We start from the raw sequence: 27,761 nt of genomic DNA, 5'->3' as shown, positions 1-27,761 counted from the left end.
CTGCTACCTTTCACTACGCTTATCAGTTCCCAGTGTCCAGCTCTCCTTTCCCTATCACTGGGAGCTTGGTGTTCCAGTCCTCATGCAGGCGGGTATGGGCATGTGACTCAGTGTTAATATAATGGAGATGGAAATGATGGGCTCAACTGTCAAAACAAAGGACCTCAGAACCCCCATCCCTGCTTCTTACATAGAATATAGACTCAGTAGCAGCTGCCTTCCCTTTGACAAGCTAGGGATACATGTTAGCAAGGTGGTACATCAAGACACAAGCAAGAGAAGCCTTAGATGTCACATGATCATCTCTAGAGTATTATAAGGGAGGAAAAAGTAATGTCCTTTTGTTTATATCACAACTATGTGGGGTAGGGTGAGGTGGAGAATCCATTTGAGATCATTTGAACTTAAGTGACACGGAAAATGTTTCTCACAAAGAAGAATAAGTTTATTAAAGTACACAATATTTTGGTGAACACAATACCACCACATTTCCTCTCTTTTTGTCTAAAATTAAAGAAAGCTTATAACTAATACAAGAAAAACTATCCAATAAGTATATACAATTTATACAGCCAAAAATTACATTAATGATGTCTAGTCCATTAACATTTGACAGATTCAGATAAAAACTCCATTATATATTAACAATGTCCAGTCCAGTAACATTTGATAAACTCAGACCAAAAAATTTTCATTACTTATCTTATTTAAAACAAGTAGTTCCTTTTTTGTGAGATAAATGAAATAAAGAAGAATGATAAACTCAAACCAAAAAATTTTCATTACTTATCTTATTTAAAACAAGTAGTTCCTCTCCCTTTCTCCCTTTCTGTTTGCTCTTCTCTCACAACCCCCCTGCTCCAGCAAGGCAGAGCAAAGAGGTCCCTGCCGGACACCAGTGTCCTGATACTGGACTTCACACTCTATACTGTGAGCCAAGCAATTTCTGCTCACTATAAATTTATAAGGTCCCCAGATTCTGGTATTTTCTTATAATTGCACAAAATGAAATGAGACACATTCAGGCATGACTACCATACCACAGTGACAAATACATAGAAAAAATGCAATGTTGGGGGAATATACAAAAGCAGAGATGGGGTAGAGCTACAACTCAGTTGGTAGTGCGTTTGCTCAGTATGCACAAAGCACCGGGCTCAGTCCGCAGCACTGCATAACCTAGGCGTGGAGGCGCAGGCCTGTCATCCTAGCACCTGAGAGGCAGAGGCAGGAGGACTGTGCTGGTTTATGTCAACTTGACACACGCTAGAGTCTCCTGGAAGAGGATGCCTCAGTTGAGGAATTGTCTCCATCAGACTGAACTGTGCGCATGTCTTTGGGGGATTTCTTGATTAATAATTGGAGGGCCCCAATCACTATGAGTGGTACCAGGCCTGGGGAGGTGGTCCTGGGTTCTAGAAGAAGGCAGCTGATCAAGCCGGGGTAATGAGCCAACATGCAGCATTCCTCACAGTTCTGCTTCAGTTTCTGACTCCAGGTTCCTGCCTTGAATGTCTCCGTAGCTTCCCTCAATAACTGTTATCACCTATAAATTGTCATTAAATTCTTTCCTCCCAAAGTTGGTTTTGGTCAGTGTTTTATCACAGCAATGGAGAAGTATGTTGATCAAAGATCAATGTAAGTTCAAGGCCAGTGTGATTAAGCTACAGCATAGAACCCTGCCTCAAAACAATAAACATACTACTTACTACATTGCATCGTAAAAACAAAAACTGCCCAAACCTGTGTTCATGATGCTACTTAAAGCCTCCTCCCAGAAGAAATCAGTATCCCTAGCAAAATGCTTGTGTTTGATGCCTATGAACATCAACCACACAAAGATGTATTCTGCCCAAGCAGTTATCACCCAGAGTTGACCAGTTGACAACCAAGTTAGTGATCTTTCATTCTCTTTCAATGTCAGATCTAGTGGTCTTCCACTACTGTCTTTTGCTATAAAGTATTCTCACCCGAAGCAAGTCTTTGGAGTTGAAATGTTGCTCAGTCAATGGTTCAGTTCTCCTAAGTAATAGGTAAATACATAATAAATACGCCATAACATCTTGAAAAATATTGGCCATTAAGTTGTCCATTTACCTTCTTAAACTCAGGGAATGGGAACTTTTTTCTACAAAGGCAGAGATGGACAGCAAATACTATGGCCAGGTCAGGCAAACCATATGTTCTATTTGTAAATACTGCTTTTGAAAATGTAAAACCAGTGTCAGAAGTGGACTGTGCAAAAGCAGGCTGCAGATCCAGACCATGTGAGCTGTACTTTGTCACTGCCTGTTCCGGGGTTGTGAGACGTCCTAGGCAGACTCACCTTGAGATAAATGGGGCTGCGGTTATTGGCTTCAAGGCTGAGACGCTACAGTTTGAACACTGCAGTGTGAAAGTCTAAAGGCCACTTGAAAAGATTCCCGTCCATGGGGCTTAAGATGACTTACTGTCTAAACTGAAGAGGCTTGGGAACTGGCTGAGCCGGGGATTGGGTGGGAGCTCTTCCTCAGAGTGAGATTAGTATAGGACTGTGCCGCACAAGGAATGTAATTGTAGGAAGGAAACGATGAACCTTAAATTTCTCTCCCATGTTTTAAGTTTGAGGACTCCCACGGCCAGTGTCTCATTTTGACCAACAATAAATGTCTTTTGTATTACAGAGATAACTAAAGCCCTTTAAATAAAGCTTAAGAGGAGCAAGTATGTGCTGTTGAAAATACTGAATTTCAGAATGAAGCAAAGGGCTAACAGTATAGATCCTTTTAATGAGCTACCAAAGGGTGATTCAACTGGCCTACTTAGGGTGACTTAAGGGGGTGTGGCTTGTTTTGATTTTCTGATTAGTTGTAGTTAAACTCCATTGTGGTACTTGTGTCCAGAAGAAAAACACATAGTGACATCAGTTTCCTTGAAGCACATTTCCTAGTCACAGATCTAACTGGGTAATGTTATTTTAACATTCTTGAGAGAGAGAGAGAGAGAGAGAGAGAGAGAGAGAGAGAGAGAGAGAGAGAGAGAGAGAGGAGAGAGAGAGAGATTTGCTTGTATTCCATGTGTGTCACATGTGTACACTGCCCTCAGAGGGGAGACAGGAGTGTGTCAGATCCCCTGGAGCTGGAGTTACAGGGCTGGCTGTAAGCCAACTAATATGGGTGTGGAGATCAAACTCGGGTCCCCTGCGAGAGCAACTGTGCTCAGCTCTCCGTTCTTTCCGGTCACTCTGGAGTACTCTCGGAAGCAGCTTGGCCGTCCCGCTGGCTCCCTCACACTCGTGAGGTTAGCAGATTTTTGGCATGTTCACCTCTCTAGAAAAGTCACGCTCCAGCTTTTGAAAAATTATCCTTTGACAACATTCAGAAAAGCTTTGTGTTTTGCTTGCTGCATTCATTAATGGTGCTTTTTCATATGGGTTTGCATCTATTGGACAGTTAAAGCTGTAGCCAGGACCTTGCTTAGAGGTTGCCTGTCCGTCCACCTGTCAGTCAGAGGTTATATTCGGCATCCTGTCTATTTGATCAACAGGTCTACAGCTTCTGATTTGCCTAGAACACTAAGAAGGAAGGCTCTGTGGTCATAGGAGTTTGTTTAAGGAAAACACCTGCCTTGCTGTACACACTAGTTACTTTGCTGTACACACTAGTTGCTTTGCTGGATACACTAGTTACTCTGCTGGACACACTAGTTACTTTGATGGACACACTAGTTACTTTGATGGACACACTAGTTACTTTGATGGACACACTAGTTACTTTGATGGACACACTAGTTACTTTGATGGACACACTAGTTACTTTGATGGACACACTAGTTACTTTGATGGACACACTAGTTACTTTGATGGACACATTAGTTGCTTTGATGGACACACTAGTTACTTTGAAATTTTCAAAGCCAGGGAAACTAGAATAGCTGCTTTCACTGGGAGAGAAGACAAAGGGTGAAGAGAAACTTCTGCAGCTGGCAGGGAAATGAAATAGTAACTCCCAAAAGACCCAAACAGAATCTGCCCTCCCTAAAGTCAATTCCAGTTCAGAAAGCCGGTGGGGGGGGGGGAGACACAGCAAGCTTAGAAGAGGCTCCGTTTCCTCCTTCCAGAGAGAAACTTCAACCCAAGTTCAACCCAAGGTCACCTCTCCTAACCAACAAGCACGCTATACATCTGGAGCATGGATTTGAAAACTTTCCCTTTCTCAACATGCAACACTTAAATGGAGCAGGAACTGGTGGGCAGTGTGCAGGTTGTTAAGGATGAGGAACGAGAAATCTGCACAAATCCACCCGGTGGTCTTTCAGAGCACCCCTCTCTTTCTATGGTGCTGGAGATTGAACCCAGGATGCATGTGAGGCCAGAGCCCTGTGCCTCCTGGCCTCAGGTTTGTGAAACAGGACCTCACTGTACAACTGAGGTTGGCCTCCACATCACAATCCTCCTGTCTTTTCCATTGTAAAATCAGAACTTGTACCCAAAATGTAGCTCCCATGTGCTTTAGCAAAGCTTTGCAAACAACTGTAAGTGAAATAAGAAAGCTTTTAGATTCCTGAGCTCTAACTTCCATCCTGCTGGTACTTTCACAGTCCCAGAGGTGCTCTGTGTCTGCTGGGGGCATAAGAGGTTTACCCAGCTTCAAATTTTGTGAATTACAAGACCGACGTTCCAGGCAAGATGCTCCCATTGTGTAAAAGCACTCCTGTTAGGACTGGGTATGAGGCCTGCTCCACAGGGAAGAGCCATACCTGCCACTGTAAAATCCTGGCCCAAAGCCCATGCCTGGTGTGAGCTGAAGCCCTGGAGGCAACTGAGTACCAGTGCCCAGCTAAGCTGACACAGCATCAAAATATCTTTTAATGCATATTTGTCTCCATCCATAAATGCTACTTTCAGTGGAAGAGGCCTCTGGTCCCAGTGAACCATGGTGAATGCAGAGACTGGGGGCTACACAACGGGATGCTCATACCATCTTTCTAATGCTCAGGGCACACAAAGGAAGAGGGGGTGGATGTTGCAGGATATTTGTTTACACTGTGAAGTTGTGTCTTTGCCAAGGCACCTTCTGTTGGTTTAATAGAGCTGAATGGCTAATAGCTAGGCAGGAAGAGGTGAGGTGGGATTTCCAGGGACAGAGAGGACTCTGGGAAGAAGAAAGATGGAGATGCCAATGCCAAGGAGGAAGTAGGACATACAGAATAAAAAAATAAAAAGCCACTTCATAAGATGTAGATAAATGGAAGCAGGTTAATTTAAGTTAAAAGAGCTAGTGGGACAAGCCTAAGCTAAGGCAGAGCATTCATAATTAATAAGAAGTCTCCATGTTGTTATTTGGGGCTGGTGGTAGAAAAGAAAAGTCCATCTAAGGTTGCAAGAGCCAGAAGACAGCTGCAAAATGCCATCTTTTGGGCAAGACACAGTCATTTGTAACCAGAAGTTCAGCAGAGTGCTGCTTGCCATTGTATCCGCACAGGACCGGGGCCATCAACAGTCAGGCTTGGGTAAAGAAAGGGTGTGGGGCCCATCCCTGTTTCAGAATATTAATATTCCTTTACTTGTGTGAAGATGTGTCACTGTGATTGGTTTAATAAAGAGCTGAATGGCCAGTAGCTAGGCAGGAAGACTTCTGAGCAGAGAAAAAGAAGAGAAGGCAAATCTAGGCAGAGAGATGCCAGAGGAGATAGAGAGGAAGCAGGATATACAGTAGGAGAGGTTAAAATCCATGAGCCACATGGCAGCAGGTAGATTAATAGAAATGGGTTAATTTAAGTTATAAGAGCTAATTGGAAACAAGCCTCAGCTAAGGCCAAGCTTTCATAATTAATAAGAAATCTCTGTGTGGTTATTTGGGAGCTAGCTAGCAGGACAGATATATACCTCACAGCTGAACTATTTGCTATTGATAGAATCAAAGACAGGGAGGGAATATTGGCTCCAGTCAGGCGACCATTGGTGACTCCAATGGACAGTTTCAATCCAATGGCCACATGGATGGCCCTCAATAAACTAAAAGGCCATAAAAACAAAACTAGGACTCATGAATCTGGGAAAAGACTGGGTCATGTATGAGCTTGCAAAAGAACAAAATTCATTAATAAAATTTTGACACTGAATTAATATTTCTGATAAGAATTCTGATCAGAGCCGGGCGTGGTGGCGCACGCCTTTAATCCCAGCACTTGGGAGGCAGAGGCAGGCGGATCTCTGTGAGTTCGAGGCCAGCCTGGGCTACCAAGTGAGCTCCAGGAAAGGCGCAAAGCTACACAGAGAAACCCTGTCTCGAAAAAACCAAAAAAAAAAAAAAAAGCCGGGCGGTGGTGGCGCACGCTTTTAATCCCAGCACTTGGGAGGCAGAGCCAGGCGGATCTCTGTGAGTTCGAGGCCAGCCTGGGCTACCAAGTGAGTCCCAGGAAAGGCGCAAAGCTACACAGAGAAACCCTGTCTCGAAAAACCAAAAAAAAAAAAAAAAAAAAAAAAAAAAAAAAAAAAAAAAAAAGAATTCTGATCAGAATTCGTTATTTTTGTTAATTCCATCAAAATGACAATTAGTATTTTAGCACTGATTCAAAGAAAAACATTTGATCTACTTAATTTTAAACCATTTCTTAAAATTTTTTAAAACAAATTTAAAATCAATTTCAAATCTGTTTTTCAAGTCCCTGATTCTGTTATTATTTCTATTATTTCCTTTGATATTTTGTGGGGCTAATTTACTTTCTGATATATAAATTAAACTTTGTGTATTGTTCTTTATTGTTGTTGTTTTGGTTGTTGCTTTTTAGTAGTGACAGAATAAACCCAGGGCTCATGCGTATCAGGCAAGCACTGAGATACATCCCCGGCCTATGTGTCTTTCCTAATATAAACACATCAAGTTCCACAAAGCTTCTTTACCCACCCATCCACCTGTCTCTCATGTGCTCATCCCCCAACCTACCTATGCCCCACCTTAGCTCCGTTCCATTTGTTTTTTCTATTAATTTTGATGTTGTGCTTTTATCATTCAGCAGGAGATGTTTGAACATTTTCTTGAATTTGTTTTTGACAGAAAAGGCATACTCATTTGGCTATCAAACATTGACTTTATTCTAAATGTCTTTACAAAAATTTAAGTGTGTGTGTGTTTGTTCATGTGGGTGTCACACACAGAGGCCAGAAGGGGCATTCTGGATTTATGATTGCTGTGAGCCCCCTGGTGTGGGTGCAGAGAAATAAATTTGAGTTCTCTGGGAGAGCATCAACTGCTCTTAACCACTGCCCATTTCTCTAGCCCCTCCTCTAAGTATCTTATTCTTACAAATTTTGAGCTAAATTCTACTGTGGTCAAAAAATACAAATAAGGTTACTGTGTCTTCATTTTTTAAAAATTGTTTATTAGGACTGGAGAGATGGCCCAACAGTTAAGAGCACTGACTATTCTTCCACAGGACTCACCCAGATTTGGTCCTCATACCCACAAAGTGGCTGACAACCATAACTCGAGTGCCAGGGGATCAAGCGCCCTCTTCTGGTGTCTGTGAGCACTGCATGCACAATGTGCACAGACACATAGGCAGATAAAACATCTCACACACATACACACACACACACACACACACACACACACACACACACACACACACACACACATAAATAAACCAATCTTTAAAATGATGCATTGTGTCTGTGAGTCTGGGCTCCCACGCACCACAGTGGCAGGAGTGCAGAGGGTTCTAGATGTCAAATTCAGGCCCCCAGGCTTGCACAGCAAGCAGCTTGTGTGCTGGGCCATCTCGCCAGCCCCCATTTTTCTTTTTTTATTCTGACTGTTGTCATCGTGGAGGGGATATGCTCTGCTTTCTCTGCACACTTTTCTAGTTCTCTCTGGTCTAACTTTTCAGACACCAGAGTATGATGACATTCTAGGGGTGGTTTTACTGCACTTAACCTACTTACAGTGTGAGGTGCTCTTTGGATCAGTAAGTTTATGTTTTATTTTATCAAATGTGGGCCACTTGATAGCCATTATCTGAAAACGTTTTCTCTTTGTTCATTTTCCCCTGTTTTTTTTCTCCCTGAACGTTTTGTTTTTCACTACTTTTTCTTTGTGCTAAATTTATTCCCACACCATGGTTTTTGTTTGTTCATTGCTTCTGGAATCTCCCTCTTCTGTGTTCCTTTTCTGTGAGGGTCATCTCAGTGCATCAAGGGAGCTCAGGCATGGCTCATCTGACCACGAGCTCACCATGTGCTGTGGTGCATCTTGGGAGCTTTGCCCACCTGGTTGTGTCCAGTGGCCAGAAAAGCTGCACTGGAACCATTACAGCTCTCGACGCTCTCTACACTTTGAAATGCACACAGCAGCAGGTCAGCACCACTTTAAGCCCACAGACCCTGTGCCCAATCCTACCCATTCCACCATCATAATGCCAGAATGGCACAGGCTGCCCTTTCAACCAACACTTTTCAGATATTGGGCTCCGGGCATGTGCAGGCCTTGATAGCCCAGGCAGTTTCACAAATGCTATTAAAGCAAATACAAAGATTTGGACCTCTTAATTGGCAAGATTTTGTGTGGTTTTCTGGGTTAAGAGCACCAAACCACTTTTACGAGTCACCCCAGGCTGTACACAGGGAGAGACAGCTTGTAGTATTGATATTGCCCCATGTGTCACGGTATGTCACTTTCTTCAGACCTTTTACTCTACTCTTTATACTACAAAGGTGTGTGTGTGTGTGTGTGTGTGTGTGTGTGTGTGTGTGTGTGTAGTGGGCAACTGCTCAGCCAATAACCTTGGGCTACCTAGCCCGATAGAGACGGTGCTCCCTGCCTGCCTATATGACCTCTTATGAGGGAGGAGAGAGGGACTCATGCTCTTTTCTTGGGTTGTGGAGACCAAGTCAGGCAGCGTGAAGCAGCGTGTGTCGATCCCCATCTTTCCCAAACAAAGCGGACAGACTCGGCAACTGGATCTACTTTATCCTGTCCCCGTGAGTCTGTATTCCCAAAGCATCCATTAATAAATTGATATATATTCTCATACATAGACCCTTTTGGTTCACGTTGCGTGTGTGTGTGTGTGTGTGTGTGTGTGTGTGTGTGTGTGTGTGTTCCCTCCCATGAGTTCTAAAGCCTACTTAGTGGCTTTTTCATTTTCGACTTTGCATTTGGTTGTCCAGTTACGGTTTCTATTTCTTTACTGAGTTCCTGCCTGTGGAGACGTCAGGATCATGGTCCCTTCCATATTGCTAACAACAGCAGTTGTAACTTGTAATTGCCTAATTTCATCCTCTGGCTCATCTTGTGTAGAGACCCATAGAGGTTTCCTCGTTTGAACTTACTCAGGGTCTGAGAATCTGAGAAACTCAGGGCTGTGTGGGGGAATGATTGGACCATGGGTGTGGTTCCCAGGTGTTTGGAAGGCTCTGCACTTGGCTATGCTGTATGCTTTGATTTAGCAAGGGGGAGGTCTTTTGCCCCACCCCTTGGCATTGTTATAAAAAGCTCTTTTGAAGAGACAGAAGGAGCCGGTGGATTTTGATCCAGGTCCTCCCAAAGCTATCCTCTCTTTCTGTCTGTCTCCTCTCCGCTATCTTTCTATCTAAAAATTTCTTATTCCTCTCGCCTCCTCATAGGAACCCTTTAAAAGGTGGGAGCTGGCCTCCCACAATCTTGAAGTTAGTTTCTGATGATTATTCTTTGTCTTATTATGGGTTATATTCCCCTGTGTGTTTTTCATGCCTAATTACTGATTTTTAAACTGGATATCCTGATGATAATTACTGTTCTTTTGTGCTTCTGGAGAGAATTGGTTTTAGTTGCAGCAGATCAATGGTATGGCCATACTCAAACTTGGAACTCTGTGTGGCGCACAGAGGCCATGGCTCAAGTGTGGACTCAGGCCAGCTATCTGCCCAGCTATTGGTGTCTCTTAATATTTTGAGATCAGGCAAATATTTGGAAGGAGTTTATATGCAGATTAGAGAGCTTCTGCTTTACTTTGCAGCCACTGGAGTCTCCAGCTTGACCCTCTGCTTTTCCAAGTCAGCAGGACTGCAGCGTTTAGGATTCAGCAGCTCCCCATGGCAGGAGGCACCCAGAGGTTCCAAACCCTGGGTGCAGAGCCCTCTCTTAGGAAGGAGCCCTCCATCCCCTCTTGTTTTGGTTGCTCTCTCATGGCCTTCCATGTCTAACTTCTGAAAGATATTTGCTAAAGCTACCCCTTCTTTTAAAAAGCTATTTCTAACCCTTAATTTACCAGGTTATTTCAGTGTAGAGTATCTTTAAAAAAAACAAAACGACAATAAAACTAAACTAAACCCAGAAGAGTTCTCCGTAAGCATCTACGATAACTGGTTATGCCTGGTGCTTACATCAAAACTCAAATCTCTATTTCACTGGTACATTGCCAGAGAATGCCAGAAGAGCCAGAAGCCCAGCTTTAGGGGTTGAAGGGTTACCTTCCTCGGACTACTCCCCAACATAAGCACACTCTATAGAATTCTGGAACGCATACAATTTCTAGCATTCCAACACCACGAAAGAAAACATCCTGTAAGGAATGATATGGGAAGCTGTGAGCATCACCCAATCAATGCTGAGGAGCGCATAGCAAAAATCCTTTGAATAACTTGAGTGTTTGAAAGTAAACTCAGAAAAGCACAAGTAGGTTTTGTAAAGGACCATTTGCACAAACTTTATTCTAAGAAGGACACCTAAAAGCAATAAAATAAAAGCTTGTTTGTGGAAAAGTCCACTATCATGGATCCTATGTCCCCCTGGAAAATAAGACGTTAAGTTTATGCCATTCATAAAGTTGTACATTCATTACCGTGTGCATTGAGACTCTTGACTGCTCCTGGTAATGAGTCATTATGCAAACGTTTGTAACACATCTGCTCTTCCTAACAGTAACTGAGCAAAGCTACATTGTGACATGCTGTGCTGAAAATGTCACATTTGGAGAGGAGTCTCTTTAGCATGACAATCCCACTATGAAGGCTCTAGGGGCTATGCTTTTATAAGTGGGACAAGGCCTGCAATAACCCTCCTGAACACTGCTGTGTGATCCTCAGAATGCCAACTGTGTGTGCACACGCATGTGTTTAGGTGGGTGCGCAGGTATTTGGAGGCCAAAGATCAACACTGTCTTCCTTAGTCTCTCTCCGCATTATTTTTTGAGACAGGGTCTCTTGCTGAACCTAGAGCTCATCAGCTTGGCTAGGCTGGCTGGCCAGCAGCCCCGGGGATCTGCCTGTGTCTGCTCCAAGGCTGGGATTACAGAAGTGCACTGTTGAGCCTGGCTTTGGGTAGGGATCTGACGTCAGGTTCTCACGCACACACGGCAGGAACTTATCAACCGATCCCTTTCACCAGCCCCAGAATCTCAATCCTTTAGGAAAGAATATAATTTCTGCTGGGCGCGGTGGTGCCTGTCTTTAATCCCCGCACTGGGAGGCAGAGGCAGGTGAATCTCTGCGTGTTTAGGACCAGCCAGATCTACAAATGGAGTTCCAGGAAGCCAGGGCTATCCTGCCTCAGAAAAGACTTAAGTTGTTTCAAAAGACTCAAATAGATTTTTTTAAAAGAGCATAAATTCTTATCAGAATAAGAGTCTTGGGGCCCCTTAAAAAATAGGGATACCAATACTATAGGCAAAATCATTTATAGCTTGCAAGTAGCACTATGGGGTCATAAGTACTTCTTGTTGTACCTTTTAAAGGAAAACACGCTAAATAGGACAGTATACACAAAACACAGAGGCCAGATGCACACCCCATATTAAACAGTGACAGTCAGACATTGTTCGTTTACATTATGCTTTGAAAATATTTTAAAAAACCAAAACAGTGTGTTATCAGTGTTGGCCATCATAATTCTAAAGGTACAATATAAATGAAGAAATGCAAAAAGTGAATGAGCAGGTAACAAATTCAAACATCTTAACACAAACATAGGATGCGATGGATGAAATTTCCTTGGCCGAAACAATCTGTAAAGACTGTCAGGAGTAATATGTTTATTATACTGTTTTTGAATAAACACATTCTCTCTCTCTCTCTCTCTCTCTCTCTCTCTCTCTCTCTCTCTCTCTCTCTCTCTCTCACACACACACACACACACACGTGCACAAGAGGATGCAACCCATGACTTTGTATTCCAACTTAAAAATTAATTCAAAACAAAACAAACATGATCAAGACAGTTTCAGACTTGATCTGGGACAGCATCTATTTGCAAGGTATTACCAACAGTCTCTCTCCGTGAAGAAATTAAGACTTCTTATAAAAACACATAAGAAGTTTAAATGAACCTTAATGGAGAGCAGATGTATTCCTGGAAATCTGTTTCCTGGCCACCTAATTAATTACTAGCTGCCAGTCAAGGGTCTAGTAAGTAATGTAGGCCATGATGGAGTATGCCTTTAGTGTTAGCACTCTTGGGGTAGAGGCAGGTGGATCTCCAGAAGTTTGAGGACATATTGGTCCACATAGAGAGTTCTAGGCAAGTCAGGGCTAGCTACACAGTGAGACCTTGTCTCAAAACCAAAGTTTAGTGATAACCTGGAATCCACATTTTAAAACCAAGTCCACCATCCACTTTTCCTATCAAGTGTCCCTAAGAATTCACTTTTAGATGGAACTTCCCCCCACGCCACCAAAAAAACAAAACAAAACCCACTTCTCATAAATGATTTATCCAGCGAGTTTTTCTAGTGGCTTGCTAGCTGGTCAGTACCATCTACTTAGGAATGCCTACTTTCCTGCTAACGGCACAGAATTGCTCTCTGCCTTGCTTTTCATTCATTTATTCATTCACGGTATTTGTTCTTTTTGTACACCTGCCCTAACAACAAACCACCAAACAAGCACCGCGTGCACTCACACGGCTTATTTTCTTCACGATCCCACCTTGCACCTTCCTCCAATCAATTACTCTATTGCTTGCCTTTGACGCTTTTCTTACCGCAGTGTTACTTACTTCATTCCAACAAGCTCGTTTTAAATTCTCGCTTTAGCACCAAGGCATGCCGTCATCATGGACTCTCTAAACATCATGTTTTCCAGCATGCCGTCCAGAGCCTTCAGAAAACGCTGACATTCTTAACTCGGGGCCAAACCCCACCCACAGCTACAGCCGCCACTTCTCCAATGGCTGGAGGAATGCTCCGCATAGCTATACATTAGCCAGAAAGCCGAGTGTAATCTGGACAGTATTTTCCAACATCACTGATACGCACACTGAATTGGGCCTTGCTAATGTCCAAGGAGGCAGAGTAATTTATCTTTACAATGTTTTCCCAATGACGTCATTCTTTAAGGCTTCAAAACTGAAATGACTGACTAAGCAATACCTATTATTCCAGAAGTTAGGTACAGGTTACATCTTTCCCATTTACCAAAAAGCATGGAGATAGTCAAGGTGTTTCTAACTGTCATAAACTCTAAGGTATTGAAAAGTGACTAAGTAATTCTTATTTTTTTTCTTTTTTCTTTCACTTTTTTTTTTCTTGAGACAGGGTTTCTCTGCGAAATAGTCCTGACTGTCCTGGAACTCACTATGTAGACCAGGCTGGCCTCAAACTCACAGAGATCCACCTGCCTCTGCCTCCCAAGTGCTGGGATCAGAGGCGTGCGATACCACCACCAGGCTTCTTACTGATTTTTGACAAGTGCTTAAAACACACAGGTTAAAAAAAAAAAGGAAGCAGAAGGGGACCAGGACCAGCCGGGAAGAGAGGGGTTGTGGGGGTGGGAGGAGGACCAAAGAGGACAATGGGGTGAATATTACCAAAATGTATGAATGAAAATGTCATAGTGCAACACATTATTGTAGCAATTACATGTTAGTGAACACACGAACATGCACAGAAAGTTCTCAAGGGGCTCACAGACTTCCGGATTTATCTTCAGTGACTTCCATCTAGGATTTGCTCTGACGTCTTTATGTTTATATGCTTACTGCTGGTTTATAGCTATTATAATGTTTTCTTCCTAATTTTCAATTACATTTAGAAGTATCTCCACACACGGGATTTCTAATGACACTACCAAATTTCATTACCAGAATTCCACACGGAAGGCAGTGAGTGGGTGTGGTGGTGCATGCCTTTAATCCCAGCATTCTGGAGGCAGGCAGAACGCTGCAAGTTCAAGACCAGCTTGATCTGTATAACAAGATCCAGGTTGGCCAGGGCTACATGGTGAGACCTTGTCTCAAAACAAAACAAAAAATCAGAAGGAAGTGGATACGCTCCCAGCTAGGAGGTAAGAAGTGTCACCATTAACATCGATGACATCAGTAGCTCTTGAACATCTGTGTCCCAGGGACTCCTTGAGCACTGAGGATAGAGCGGCTGGGGAGAACAGAGAAGAGCCTTGCCATCCTGGATATTTCTGTCACCAAACACGTTTTTGGAGGTTTGAGGTTAAATTAAAAAGGACAATATAGTTAAAAGCTGGGGGAGAGGAGGGACGCGATGCTTGTGGAGAGGGGCATACCAGAGCATGCCAGCCTCCGGATGTGAGGGAACTGCTGGCGAAACAGTCTCTCCACAGCTCCAGAGGACACAGCAGAAGCCCAGGCTTTTGCTCCCCAGAGAACTTGTGCGAGAAACGAGGAAGCCAAGAACAGCCCCAGGAGCCGCACCCTCCCCAGATGTCTGCATGCTAAAACCTTTTTAATAAGGAAGCGTTGCAATTACGAAGAAGTGTAAATACTTTGAGACAGACAAACTAACTTATACTCGATAAATACCTGAGCAGTCCCAAGGAGGACTGGCTAGTATCAGATCATCCCCAGGAACAGATGAGGGGTGACGGCTGTGAGAACTGAGGGGGGCTGCCCATCCGGAGACAAAGGGACACCCAGTTGAGGAGGCTTTGGGAGATGAATTTAAGGGTTTAATAATTTTGCCAATGTAAAATTTAGGTAATCAGTTTAATTCTTTAAAAATGAATTTTGGCTTAAGACAACAGGGGCTGGAGAAATAGCTGTCGGCCGCGAGCAGGACCTCAATTACAACCCCAGGGCCCAAGTTTTGTTTGTTTGTTTGTTTGTTTGTTTTGAAGCCTGTCATTGTGCTACCTGCTTGTACGCCTAGCGCCACAGAGGCAGAAACAGGTGGATCCCCAGGGCAAGCTGGTGAGCCAGACTAGCTTTATCAGAGAACCAGGTCCTAGTAAGACACCTTATCACAAAAACAAGGTGGACAGCTCATGGAGAATGACACCCATGGCTGACCCGTGGTCTCCACACAGACCCACGCACATGCACCTAAATACAAGTGCGCACACACACACACACACACACTGCCCCACCACACACAGAGTCAATAAAGTATGCTTCTTTTCTGTTTTGCATTTTGTTTCTTTGTCCAGACAGGATCTCTGTATCCTAGAACTCACTATGTAGACCAGGCCGACTTTCAACTCCCAGAGATTCACCTGCCTCTGCTTCCTAAGTGCTGGGATTAAAGGCCTGTGCCACCACATCCAGATAAGGACGCTTCTTATAAATACAAAATAACAAGATCATTGTAGAGGATTTTAAAATTAAGACATCATATACGTTCATAAGAATATATTAATATATTGGCCATTCTGTATGTCTTCAGTTGTTCATGGCTCCTTTGTGACTTCTACCTGTAACACAGAGCTAAGGAGCCCTGTAACCATGTGTTCAACAGGTATCACCTTGCCCTGGCCCAGACTGCTTGGGTAGAAGGTGGGGTGGAACAAACAACTCTTAATGACTGTGGTCCACCCAAGGGCCACAGTCCACAGAAATACAACGGACCTTGGGTATTAAGCCTTCTCATGATCTGCACCCCTGTGTTCTAGAGCCTCTGGAAGTTTTTGGCTTAGCAAGTCTAACTCTCCCCATGTCCCACCTGGCTGCTTTCTCTGACATGGGAATAGCTTTTATTTTTCTGGGTCTTTGGAAAGAGTTTTTAAGGAACACATACCAATCCTGGATTGATCTAACTTAAACACTTCCTTAATCTGAAACATCTTCAGTGACTCTTAAGTTATAAAGTATCATTCTGAGCTGGCCATGGTGGCCGAGTTCAAAGCTAGCCAAGACTACCAAGAAACCCCATCTTGCCAGCATTGGTGGTGCACGTCTTTAATTCCAGCACTTTGGAGGCAGAGGCAGACAGATCTTTGGTCTACAGAGGGAGTTCCAGGACAGTCAGGGCTACACAGAGACACCCTATCTTACAAAAACAAAACAAAACAAGAAACCCTGTCTCAACCTCACCCCCAAAATACCTTTCTGACAGCTGATTTATGAATTTTGCTAAACTTTTCTGAGCCCACCTTATAATTTTTTTTTAATCAACAGCTCTTTGGTAAGACACATCACAGGCTACAGAATAATATTAAAAGCAAAAAACAAACCCAAGAGCTGGTACAGGCAAAGGGTACAGAGATGTGGCTCAACAGGAGTGTGTGACACATGCAGTTTGTGAAAGACCAGAATTTAATCCTGTGTTCACATTTGCCTGTACACACACACACACACACACACACACACACACACACACACACACACACAGTGCTCCTGCATCAGAATATGTTCCTAAATTTCCTTTCAAAGCTTGTGATGGGAAACACTCTTGTAAGTGAACAGTCCAGCATTTTCTATGTCTGATAGTTATTCTCCACCTCTCAACATTTGGGGTGCTTTCCACAGACTCCCACCCAACTATCTAAAGAAACCCTCCTGCATTTCCATGTAAGCCACTGCGTGGTGGTAACGGGGTGTGGATTTCCACTTACATGTTAGCTGTTCAAGGCCAGGTTAGTTTTTCTGCACTCCTGCTGTACTTAACGCACAGTCCTTTTCTCATTCTTACAGCCCAGGAATGACCAGTAGGCAGCAGGCCGCCAACACACAGCATCACAGCCAAGCCTCCCCCGCCCCTGTTCCTTGTATCAGTGATAAGATGATCTGGGCTTTTCATCTGGGCTAATTCTCTCCTGAAAGTGACTTCAGGTTGCAGCTGAGCCCTGGTCAGTTCTATTTTCCATAACAAAGGTTTGAAATCTTCCTTGCTCACTATAGCTATCTCAGACTTATTCTGAGGTTGGCTTGCCTTGCTCTCCAGTAAAGGCTTTCTTAACCAAAGGCAGCCCCCCCCACACCCCCGTCCCGCCCCACACTATCTGATTCTAATGTGCTCAACAGACTTATAATCCAGTGATGTTTATTACATCACTCTAGGAGTAATTTATTAATGAAGCATGGCTTTCTTACACGGCATCTGAAGGGCCAGGCTTCCTTTAAGAAACATGACCTTCCCGTAAATGTAATCCTCGTGCCATGTAACGAGTGAAGAAAGGGGCTGGGTAGGTGCCAGTTTGCCCTGCAAGTGTGAGGACCTGAGTTCAGATCCTCGGAACTTACATGAATGAATGTCAGGTAGAATCAGGGCTCGAACGTAGAGAAAGGGGACCTCACAAGCAAACCGGTTCTAACTAGACTAGCTACAGTGGGCTCCTGACTCAAGTAAAAGACCCTGCTTCAATAAAGGAGACAGAGTGCTCCAGAAAGATCCCCAGTGTCACCATTAGCCTCCACAGGAACTCACACACACAGGACGTGCAGCTTCATACACATAAAGCCCACAACATGTGAACACACATACACACAGCACACACCCTACATACATACATATATTTTTAAAAAAGTGAGAAGGTTGAGATCAATAAGTCTCAAAATAAGAAGGTAAGCAGGCAATGTGGGCATCTTTCCTAGATGCTGTGGAAGAACCGTTTACAAACACATGGCTTGTCTTTCACGTAGGACGTAAGTAACAAGATGTTCTCCTAAGCAAAGAAAAAAAAAATTGGAAAAAGGTCTACAACCTCCAACAACTTACTGCTTTGTGTAGTATATTACCTGGGGAAATTACATAGGAAAAGATGAATGCATTAGAGTGCCTGTTGGAAGTCTGACTGGACAGACAGAAGCTGCGGAGGGGGGTTAGGGGCTAGAGAGAAGGGAGCATTAAGCTGCGAAGTGTTGCAGCAGGGAGTGGTCTGGTGGTCAAGGGTGAGGTGTGTGGCGGGGAGATACCAGTATCCTCATGGTGCCTCGAGAGATAAGCAAGGCTGAGCGACCCGACCCAGAGCGGCAGAAACAGGAACATTTGTTTGCCAAAGCATACACATTCCAATCCACTGAAGCAGCTCTAGTAAGTTCTTTAAAATGTGCGGCCCAGAACAAAGGAAACACTAAAAAAGGTGAGTGTGCTTCCAACTCAAGACTTCAAGAAAGGATGTGATTCAAAAGTTAGATATGCTAAAAACAGATTTAGACCCAAGGTTAGCTGGAGGAAGAGTGAGTCTGTGGCAGATTGACTAATCACCACCTGCAGGTAAAATACATAGAAAGTGAAAACAGAGATCCCAGTCAGAGACAAAGATGGAGTCCTTACTGCTCATCGGCTAGAGAAGGGAGCTGTCTTCACAGGCTCTGCCTCATCTAATTCACACCCGAGGTAGGCTCTAAAACTCCCGTACACAGAAAAACTGGGGCTCCTCGCGGTTCAGTCAGGTGAGGTCCTTTGAATACCCATTTTGCAGTGCTCTCAGAACTTGACAGCCTCTACCCCTGTCTGGGGCTACACTCTGTATACTGTTCCAATTGAAAACGATGCATACATTTTACTATGATATATGTTAAGATTTATTTATTTATTTATTTATTTATTTATTTATTTATTTATTCTTGAGAAAGGGCTTCACTCTGTAGCCCAGACCAGACTGGAACTCACAATGCCAACACCAAACTCACCTTAAACTTGTAGCAATCCTCATACCTCTGCTTCCTGAGTGCTGGAATTACAGATAGTCTCACAACACATGGCTACCATTTATATTTGAAAAGAAATGGAGTCAAAGACACCTCCACAGCAATGTCATCCTCATGGGTTGTAATACATGTTCACAGATGAACCAAGACTAGAGACACAACCAGCATTCCAGGGATGAAGCAGAAAATCCCGGGAATGTGTTACAGTTCAAGAGACACTGTTGCCAAGTAGAGAAGAGCAGCTGATGGGCAGGACAGAATGGTCCATTAAGGTGTTTCAAATCATTCATTTAGTTGCAATCAGTCAAAAGAACTCAGGCTTTGGAAATAGATTGTCCTGATTCAAAATTCAAATTCTGTTGCATAGCAGAGGCGTGGCAAACCCTGGGAGGTTACTTTACATTATTAATTTCTGTTTTCTTATGCAGGCGTTATGGTCAGCTAAAAGCATATTTAGGGAAAAGAGGAAGTCTAAAGATAATGGGGAGAAAGTGTAACATTAAAAATTAAAGAGAACCAGGCGTGATGATTCACATCTGTAATCCTATCACTCAGGAGGATGAGGCAGGAGGATTACCAGGACTGGGAAGTAAGCCTGGGTTACAGCGTGAGGCTGTGCCTAAAAACAAATGCTGTCTGCATTTACTTAGCATATTCCAGCTGCATGGCCTTTGGCAAGTCACCAGCTCTGAGCTCCCTTCTATACAATAGGGATAGCACCATCTCTCACAGGATGGAGAGATACCAGGACAGCCAGTTTGCATAACGGACGTGTAGCACATTAAATCACTAAGACAAGTCTTGCTGAATTACGTATAAATTTCACCTCATTTCCCTGTAAACTTAGGCTTTATTATAATGGTGCCAATGACTATAGATTAAAATACTACAGAAGGTTTAAAAATCATCGGCGGTCACCGGCGGGTCTGATGCCTTTAATCCCAGCACTTGGGAGGCAGAGGCAGGCAGATCTCTGAGTTTGAGGCTACCCTGGTCTACAGAGCAAGTTCCAGGACAGCCAAGCTAAACAAAGAAGTCCTGCCTCAATCAATCAATCAATCAATCAATCAGTCAATCAATCAATCAACCAGCCATGACAATTTGATAAAAACTGGGCATTTGGAGTTAAGAATATTTCTGGCTCCATGTTGTTTTGAAAAGATAAACTTTATGACTGGCATGGTGGTGTATACCTTTAATCTCACTGCTTGGGAGGCAGAGGCAGACAGATCTCTGTGAGTTTGAGGCCAGCCTGATCTACAAAATGAGTTCCAGGACAGTCAGGGCTATACAGAGAAACTCTGTTTTGAAAAAACAAACAAAACAACTTTATATAAGCAGGAAATTGTTCAATTCTCTTACAGTTCTTAAAACTTTCTTTCTTCACTAAAAGCCTCCCTTAAAATAATTACACTTCTTGGGGATGTAAATCAATTGATAGACTGTCTGCCTAGGACACACAAAGCCCTGTATTTAATCAACAGTATAGAAAAAAACGGGGCATGGCAGCATAACCCGGTAATCACAGCACTTGCGAGATCAGAGTTCAAGGCCATCCACTGGTAAACAGTAAATCTGAGGCCAGCCTGGGCTACATGAGACCAATAGAACAAACCAAAGACAACAACACTCAGTTAAATAAAGGACACAGTCAATCTGAGAAACAATAGATGAATGTCATGAGCAAAGGCTTTAGGCAATTTTACTGCTAAGAATGGTTAATCATGCTCACCACCTTTCACAGACATTGAGGTGATGTCTACCTGCTGTCAGTCTAGAATACGAAGGAGGGAAGAGTTTGTGCTTGCAAAACTGCCCCCCCCACCCCCAGTTGGTCTTAAATCATAAGAAATTCTGCTATCAGACTACTACTATAGAGTTGTGTAGATCTAATCCGATAGCTTTGTCCACCCGTCCAGCATCGACTGCAGATCTGAGGAAACATCTATGAGGTTCAGATTACAACCAGGTTTAGTGGCTTTGGACAAATCATTAGAAAATAAAGAGAGCGCATGCATAAAGCTGCGCCGCTGGTTGTGTGAGCAAGCTGAGGTTTAAAATCCCTTGTATTCCTGCCACCTAGGTTAAGGGACCTCAGTGCCCGGGCCACTCTAAAGCCTTGTCCGAGCTTCAGAAAGCCACTGCATACTTGGCAGAAATGTGACCACCGTTAGTGAAGGCCACACTTTCTTACACTACTGCAGTCTGCAGGAGTGAGTACAACAGCACCTCTAACGCTCTAACGGGTAATTTAAGCCTCTGAGCCAAACTCAGGCACTCTCACAACGAACAATTAGTCTCTTTTTTTTTTTTTCACTTTCAGGAGGCTAGGAACCCGAAAGTGTTTAAATGATTTGCTCTGAGTTTTCTGAGTTTAAAATTCTTAAGGAACTGGAAACCCAGTGAAGTTCTGCCTCTCACCCTCGAATAAAACCTCCGCATAAGCCAGGGACTAGGGGTGGGCTGAGCCCTCCTCGCAAAGCCAGGTAAATTCGAAGAGTTTGAAAATAACTGAAATCTGAGGAACACAGCCAAGCGTAGGGGGAGGGAAGAATTGGCTGCTGGACAAGAGAAAGGCTTTGGCATTTACAGAGCACACCCTAAGGCTCCTGAGGGGCTAACTCCATCTCGCACACCTACCTCTATGCTGGGAACCACAGAAAACGAAGGATCAGCGAGGCTCTCTGTCTGGGTCGAAGGCAGAGGTCCTGGCTGCCACTGCTGGCCTAGACACCTAAGCTCCGGGCCGTGGGATGCGAAGCAGCCCCCTCCCGCCCCTCTGGTCCTGCAGGTGAGCGGACTGGCGCTCACTCGATCCCTATGGAGACCAAGGGTTTCCCCCTCCTTCCTCAAAAAAGTGTAACTTCAGGCTGGAATGGGAGGCGAGGGGGTTGGGGAAAAGAGCAGAAAAACCAGGCCCCGGCATCTCCAGGGTTTTGAAGGTATGGAAGGAGAATCGCCCAGGCCATCCCTGCCGCGACCGCGTTTTCTCTTCGTGCGCCCCTCCCCCAGTCCCCAGAACCTGGTGCCGCCGTGCTGCTCTAGGCGCCAGGCTGGGGGTCCCTGGCACGGATACCAGGACTCGCGTGGGTTGGGTGGGGTTGGGATTGGCGGGCTCCGGGGACGGCACGCTGGGCAGGCGACCACATTGTGCCTGTCCCAGAGCCCAGAGGAGGCAGGGACACGAACGAGGCGGGGTGGGCGCATCCGGGCTGGGGCGCGCCCAGAGGACTGAGTCGAGTGGCCGTGTGTCGGGCCGTCCCTCTCCATCCCACCGTGAGTCCCCAGCCCTTACCTCTGGGGGCGAGGGTGTCCGCTGGAGGTGGTGCCGGGGCGCGGCGAGCTGTGTCCGGGTTGGTCTCACCGGCGGCCAGCGACCTCCGGGTCGCTGCTCATGGCTTGTCGCGCCCAGAGTGCTGCAGCCGCGGCCACGGCGGCGCCTTGGTCCTCGTCCTCTTCGCGCGGGTTCCAAGCCGGGACGCAGCTAACGCCCCAGCTCCGCAGCCCTGTTCCTCCTCCTCCCCGGTGCCTCCCCGGCCGCGAGCGGAGCCGCCTCCAGCGCCGCCCCGCGCGCCGCCTGGCCCGCGGCAGCCAGCGCCGCCCAGCGCCCGGCCCGGGGTCGCCGCCGCCTGCCGAGCCGCCGCCGCCGCCGCCGCTGTGCCAGCCCCGCTGTGACGCAGGCAGCGGTGCCCGGAACTTCCTCCTCTGCAGAGACCACCCGGCGCCCGGGGAGGGCGGGCGGGCGGCGGGCCTGCGCTGCTGCTGGCTGCTGAGCACTGTGTTCCGCACCGGGAAAGCAATCCTCTCAACCGCTGGATGATTGCCCTGCTCGGAACCACCCACCTGGCGGGCACTGCAGAGGAGACCAGCTGCGTCCCCTGCCTCCCGTGCGCATCCCTAACAATGCCAGAAAGAGGGTGGCTTCTGTGCGGGCGGCGTCCGCTCCCACACCGCAGCTCCTCCTGGGGCTTAGTTGGAGCGAGTGGCTGCTGCTAAAAATAGCCCTCTTGGAAGCTCCTGGAGGGTCAGGATGGAGATAACCCCTCCCCAGAGAACTAAAGGTTGAGGGAGCGGATGGAAAGGACGGTGGGATACACTGAAGGGGACAGAGGAGAAAGGAAAAACCCAATGTCCATCGTTCACGAAGCCTCAAGCCCCTGGACAATCTCAAGCCTGGTGTCCCGCTGGCTGGCAGGAGTCCCCTGTCTGCCTGACCCTGCCAGATGGGCTTCTGGGCTCCGATCAGCAGGTGCCACTCAGTATGAAAGCTCCGCCTACGACTTGGGGTGTGCCGGGGCGGCGGGTGTGTGTGTGTGTGTGTGTGTGTGTGTGTGTGTGTGTGTGTGTGTAAAAGAGCTAACAGTGTACACCAAGCCACCTGTTGTTTGGACGGCGTGAGGGAGGGATGCTCTCCCACCCACTGATCTGAACCGTGGGTTTCTCCTCCCGTCCCTCTGCCCAATTATAGGTCGAAAACGCAAACTGACATCCTGAAAGCTGGCTGCTCCCTACACAGAAAAATTTCCTGATGGGTGGGGGGAAAGTGCAGACAAGATAACTGTAACAGAGTCTACTGGGAGTGAGGGCTTCGTCAGTACCAGCTGGCTGTCCTCGGGGCACTGATGATAAACGATGACTATCCTGGCAGTCTGGGAGAGACCGAGGAGAGGAAGGAAATGGCCAGCCAACAGCCATTAACTAGTGTGTGTGCTCTTGCACTGTAAGTCTTTAGAAGGCAATCATTTCCCAAGACATGATTTAAAAAGAAAAAAGCCTCTCCCCTCACCTCTCTTGGGCTCTTCACTGTTCTTCCTGCTCTCAAAATAAAACACTACACGGTCTCTAATCCCAGAGCTGCCGTTGGCTCCAAAGACAACCTTAAACCCCCTCAGGCCTTAGGTGAATCACTCTTGCATCAGCCTCATTAACCGAGGACAGACCAGCAACCTAGGGTGGGGTGTTCCGGTGGACAGGGAGGAGGGAGGGGAGGAGGGAGGGAAACCTAAGTACCCGTAACCCAGCAGGTAGATGCAAAACTATTCCACAAGGTAGCTCCCAACTCAAATATTTCACCTCAGGCACTGGAATGGGGATGCAGCTGGGTCCTAGTGTCTCCGGCCTTGAGTTTGGATCTCTAAAACCAAACGTGAATCTCAGGAAAGCAACTCCTGAAGTTGAAAACCTCCCATGCAGTGTCTTGTTCTCCAACCGCTTCCCCAGGACACGTCAGCCTCTGTCGCCTTCAGCATGTCAGCTAAGCCGAGGCATGCTAACCCATTGCCAAGGAACTACCAACCCCTAGCCCAGTGGTTCTCAACCTTCCCGACACCGCAACCCTCTAAGACAGTTTTTCATGGTGTGGTGACCCCCTCAACCATAAAATTATTTTCATTGCTACTTCATAACTGTAATTTTTGCTACTGTTATGAATTATAATGTAAATATCTGATATGCAAGATATCTAATATGCGACCCCTATGAAAAGGCCGTTCAGCCTGTGAAGGGGTCGAGACCCACAGGTGGAGAACCACTGCCCTAGATTGTTGGTGTAGGTGAAAGGGCTTCTATCTCTGCTCTTCCTCTTTAAGCTCTGGAAAGGACTGCTTCTTTTTTCCCACATACCCATCAGTAATCCAGGTATAGTATGACAGGGGGCTGGGAGAATACCATAATAGAGGTAAAGCGCCAAGAAGATGAAGCAAGCATTTCACCTTGTAAGCACTTCACAGGAGAGCAGTTATTGAAACCACTGCTCTCCGCTCCCTTGAAAGACAAAAGAATAGGTACAACGCTCAAGTGTGGAAATGATATATGCACCCCCTCGTCAAGACTTCTCTAGAGTGGCTTTCTAACCATAGCCAGACCTCGTCTGTGATGACCTAACAGGGTTCACAGGGCAAACAGGACAGTTCTGCATCTGTAGACAGGTGGTTGATAACGCACATTAAATATGGAGAGTTACTAGTCTAAAAGCCATGGCACTATATTGTTTTGGTCATCTTTTCTTATCTGCTCGCATTATAAACATCAAGTCCAATCTTTTCACTTTGGTTAGCTTCACTCAAACCACGGGACGGGAGGAGAAACCCGCAGTTCAGATCAACGGGTGAGAGAGCACCCCTCCCTCACATCGTCCAAATAAGCTCTCTGTAAAAACACTGGATGAATCAGCAATTACTCAGTGTGTGTGAATGCTCGGTCCTGAAGGTCCCAGGAAAGTACAAGGGCTCATTCGTTGACATCAGGGTGTTATGGAGAGGGAATCCGGTAAATACGTGAAATTGGAAGTCTGCATCTTCAAACTGTGATTCGAGTTCAGTGGGAGAAGAGGCTACTGTTTTCTGGTTAAACTGGTATTCTGTCTTGACTTTATTTTATCTGTATTTCTCCAATTCCTGCCTCCCACTCTAAGCTAGGGACGGAACTCATGGCCTCATCTTAGGCAAGCTCTCTACCCCAGAGCAATTTCACGTTCTATTTGAGCTTCCAGATTCAAGTTCCACATCCAAACACTACACAGTTACCTGTTAACTACAGACAGTATGTGATAGCGAGCACAAGTGGGAATTTCTGGACGGGGCAAGGCCAGTCTGGGGGAAGAAGTGTACACATCTGGGCTCAGACTCTGCGCCACCAGCTCTGTGGTCCTTAGCGTCTTCCCTTGAACTTCAGCTCCCTCATCGCTTTCCTAGAGCCTCTTTAGGGTTTGGTGAGATTTGAGATGTGTCTTGTAGGTGGTGGAAACGGTAATGTGGTTGTCTTGTTTTACTGTTAGCTTCAGGAAAAAAAATCCCCGAACTGTCACCTCATTCTCCGAAGGCATAACTAAAGAATCACTTTGTCAGGGGCCCATGCCTTCCTGGAAAATGTATTTCTTCTTTGTGTTCTCACGGTGTTTAATTTTACATGTCTGCTTCACCATCAAGCCTAGGAGCTTCCCTGGTGGAGGGACTGTAATTATTCATCTTCATATCTGTTATTAACACCTAGCCTAGGACCTTCTATTAAATGCTAATATTTCAAATTTCAGTTTATATCAATTCCTTCAGTGTAACTCATACTACAGGCTCTGAAGTCTGAATAGTCTAACTAGTAAATAATTTATATTTAATAATGAATATGTATAAAAGTGCCACAATGAACCCCAATACTTTGTATGCTAACTTAAATAATACATTTCAAAACTCTTAATCTCACTTTAAAAGTTACACTAAAATTATGTAGTATATACAGGTACGGCCATAACACCTGCTTTTTTCAATGCTAGAATTACTCTTAAGGGTGAACCTGCTATTTTCGTTTTGTCTTGCTTTTAATGCCTGTTGATCCTGCCTGGTAATAACGAAAGTCAAGTTTAAGTTCTCAGTCAAAACCACCAGGAGGGAGGGTTTTACTCTGAATCCTCTGCCGCTCAATGCATCTGCTACCCAGACCTTTTTTGGTGAGTTGTGGGAAGGAACTGAACTAACAGAAAACACCCTGTTTTAAGTTTCAGCTGCTAACATTGTTGCAACAATTAGCACTTCGTGAACTCCTGGCTGCATGAGAAAACTTGAGCTACAGCTTTGAAATCCATGAATTGACACCATCAAAACCACTAAAATAGCAGGAAGAAAACCTTCCCCTGGGAATGGCCTCTGCTCAGGCAGTTCCCTGGGCAATGTGGTGAAGGCAGCTGAATGCGCACCAGACAAATGACCTAATATTAATGACCTAAAATAAGAGACTTTACATTTCCAGGGCAGGTGAGCACTGAGTTGGTAAAAGTGCTGCTAAGCCTGGCAACCTGAGTTGGCTCCCTGGAGCCCACAGTGGAAGTAGAACCACCCCAATATGCACCTACACCCGTGCGCGCGCGCGCGCGCGCGCGCGCACACACACACACACACACACACACACACACTGGGAGGGAGATAACAATGAAGGAAAATGCTTCTAGATCAAATACTTCTAAAATCAACCTTCCTGCTGAGCTGCACCTGGCCTGGCTCCAGGGAGTAGCACCCAGCCCCAATCCATCTTTTGTTTAGCAGACACCTTTTGTTTCCCTTGTTGCCCTCTGTGGGTGAATCTTGTCTCCCAGGGATACAAAGGTCTATGCAAAACTTGGTTCAGGCCCTCGCCTTTAATCCCAGCACTCAGGAGGCAGAGGCAGTCAGATCTCTGTGAGTTAGAGGCCAGCCTGGGCTACATAGTGAGTTCCAGGAAAGGCGCAACCTACACAGAGTAACCCTGTTTGGGAAAAAAACAAAAACCAAAAAACAATAACAACAACAAAACTTGGTTCAGGAAACCCAGTTTTCTAACTGTGGTACCTGAGAAATCGAAGAATTTGCACTTGGCATTGTATTGTTGGGAGCTCCTTTCAGGTTGTTTTGAGCATATGGAAATTAACGGGCTGAACTGTGATGGAGAGAAATAAAAAAGCCTGAGGCAAAGGGAAAGTGCTTCAGTCCTTCAAGGCTGGACCCCCCTGCAACCATGAAAGGCTAGATTCATTCTTAAGATGCGTCTGAGTCTCTTTTCCACGGACCCACGTGAACCCACACACATGTGTCGTGACACACAGTGACACAACCTCTTACAGACCACAAGAGTTTGGTCCAGTCTGTGCTGTGAAATTCTCTTTGGAAATAATTTTGAACTAGTATGTGTGGGCTACATGCTACAGACTCAACAGAAGCTTCGCATGCATCGACTTGTATAAAACCGCCATAGCTCCCCATGAAACAGGCAGTGTCGCCCATTGACAGAGGATGGGCCGAATCCCATTAAACTCTTCTAGCTAACCAAAGGTCACGTAGCCTTGACAGAAAGTTAGATGTGACCCTAGACAAGCTTGACTTCAGAGTTACACATAACTCCTCAATCCTGTGAGGAAGAAATGGGTGTTTTAGATGAACCTGTCAACTATTAGTGGTGTAGCTTTTCAGTAGTTCTTTTAAAAGCCTCATTTTCTTTTTAAAACAT

The 27,761-nt window shown here is 45.4% G+C and overlaps 1 protein-coding gene across 2 annotated transcripts in view; it reads right to left on the bottom strand.

The window, feature by feature from the left end:
• Lrrc8c (leucine rich repeat containing 8 VRAC subunit C) overlaps positions 1–22,357 on the bottom strand; it is an 80,862-nt gene extending 58,505 nt beyond the window's left edge. For both annotated transcript variants that reach the window (XM_028867336.2, XM_028867337.2), the window contains exon 1: positions 22,087–22,357. The gene's annotated coding sequence lies outside the window, so the exon portion shown is untranslated. The remainder of the gene's footprint in view (positions 1–22,086) is intronic.
• Positions 22,358–27,761: the final 5,404 nt, after the last annotated feature.

Source organism: Peromyscus leucopus, chromosome 10, assembly GCF_004664715.2.
Source record: "Peromyscus leucopus breed LL Stock chromosome 10, UCI_PerLeu_2.1, whole genome shotgun sequence".
In the NCBI taxonomy this organism is placed as follows: Eukaryota; Metazoa; Chordata; class Mammalia; order Rodentia; family Cricetidae; genus Peromyscus; species Peromyscus leucopus.
The sequence above is the reverse complement of the archived record's forward strand: the minus strand, read 5'-3'. Positions and strand labels throughout refer to the sequence as shown.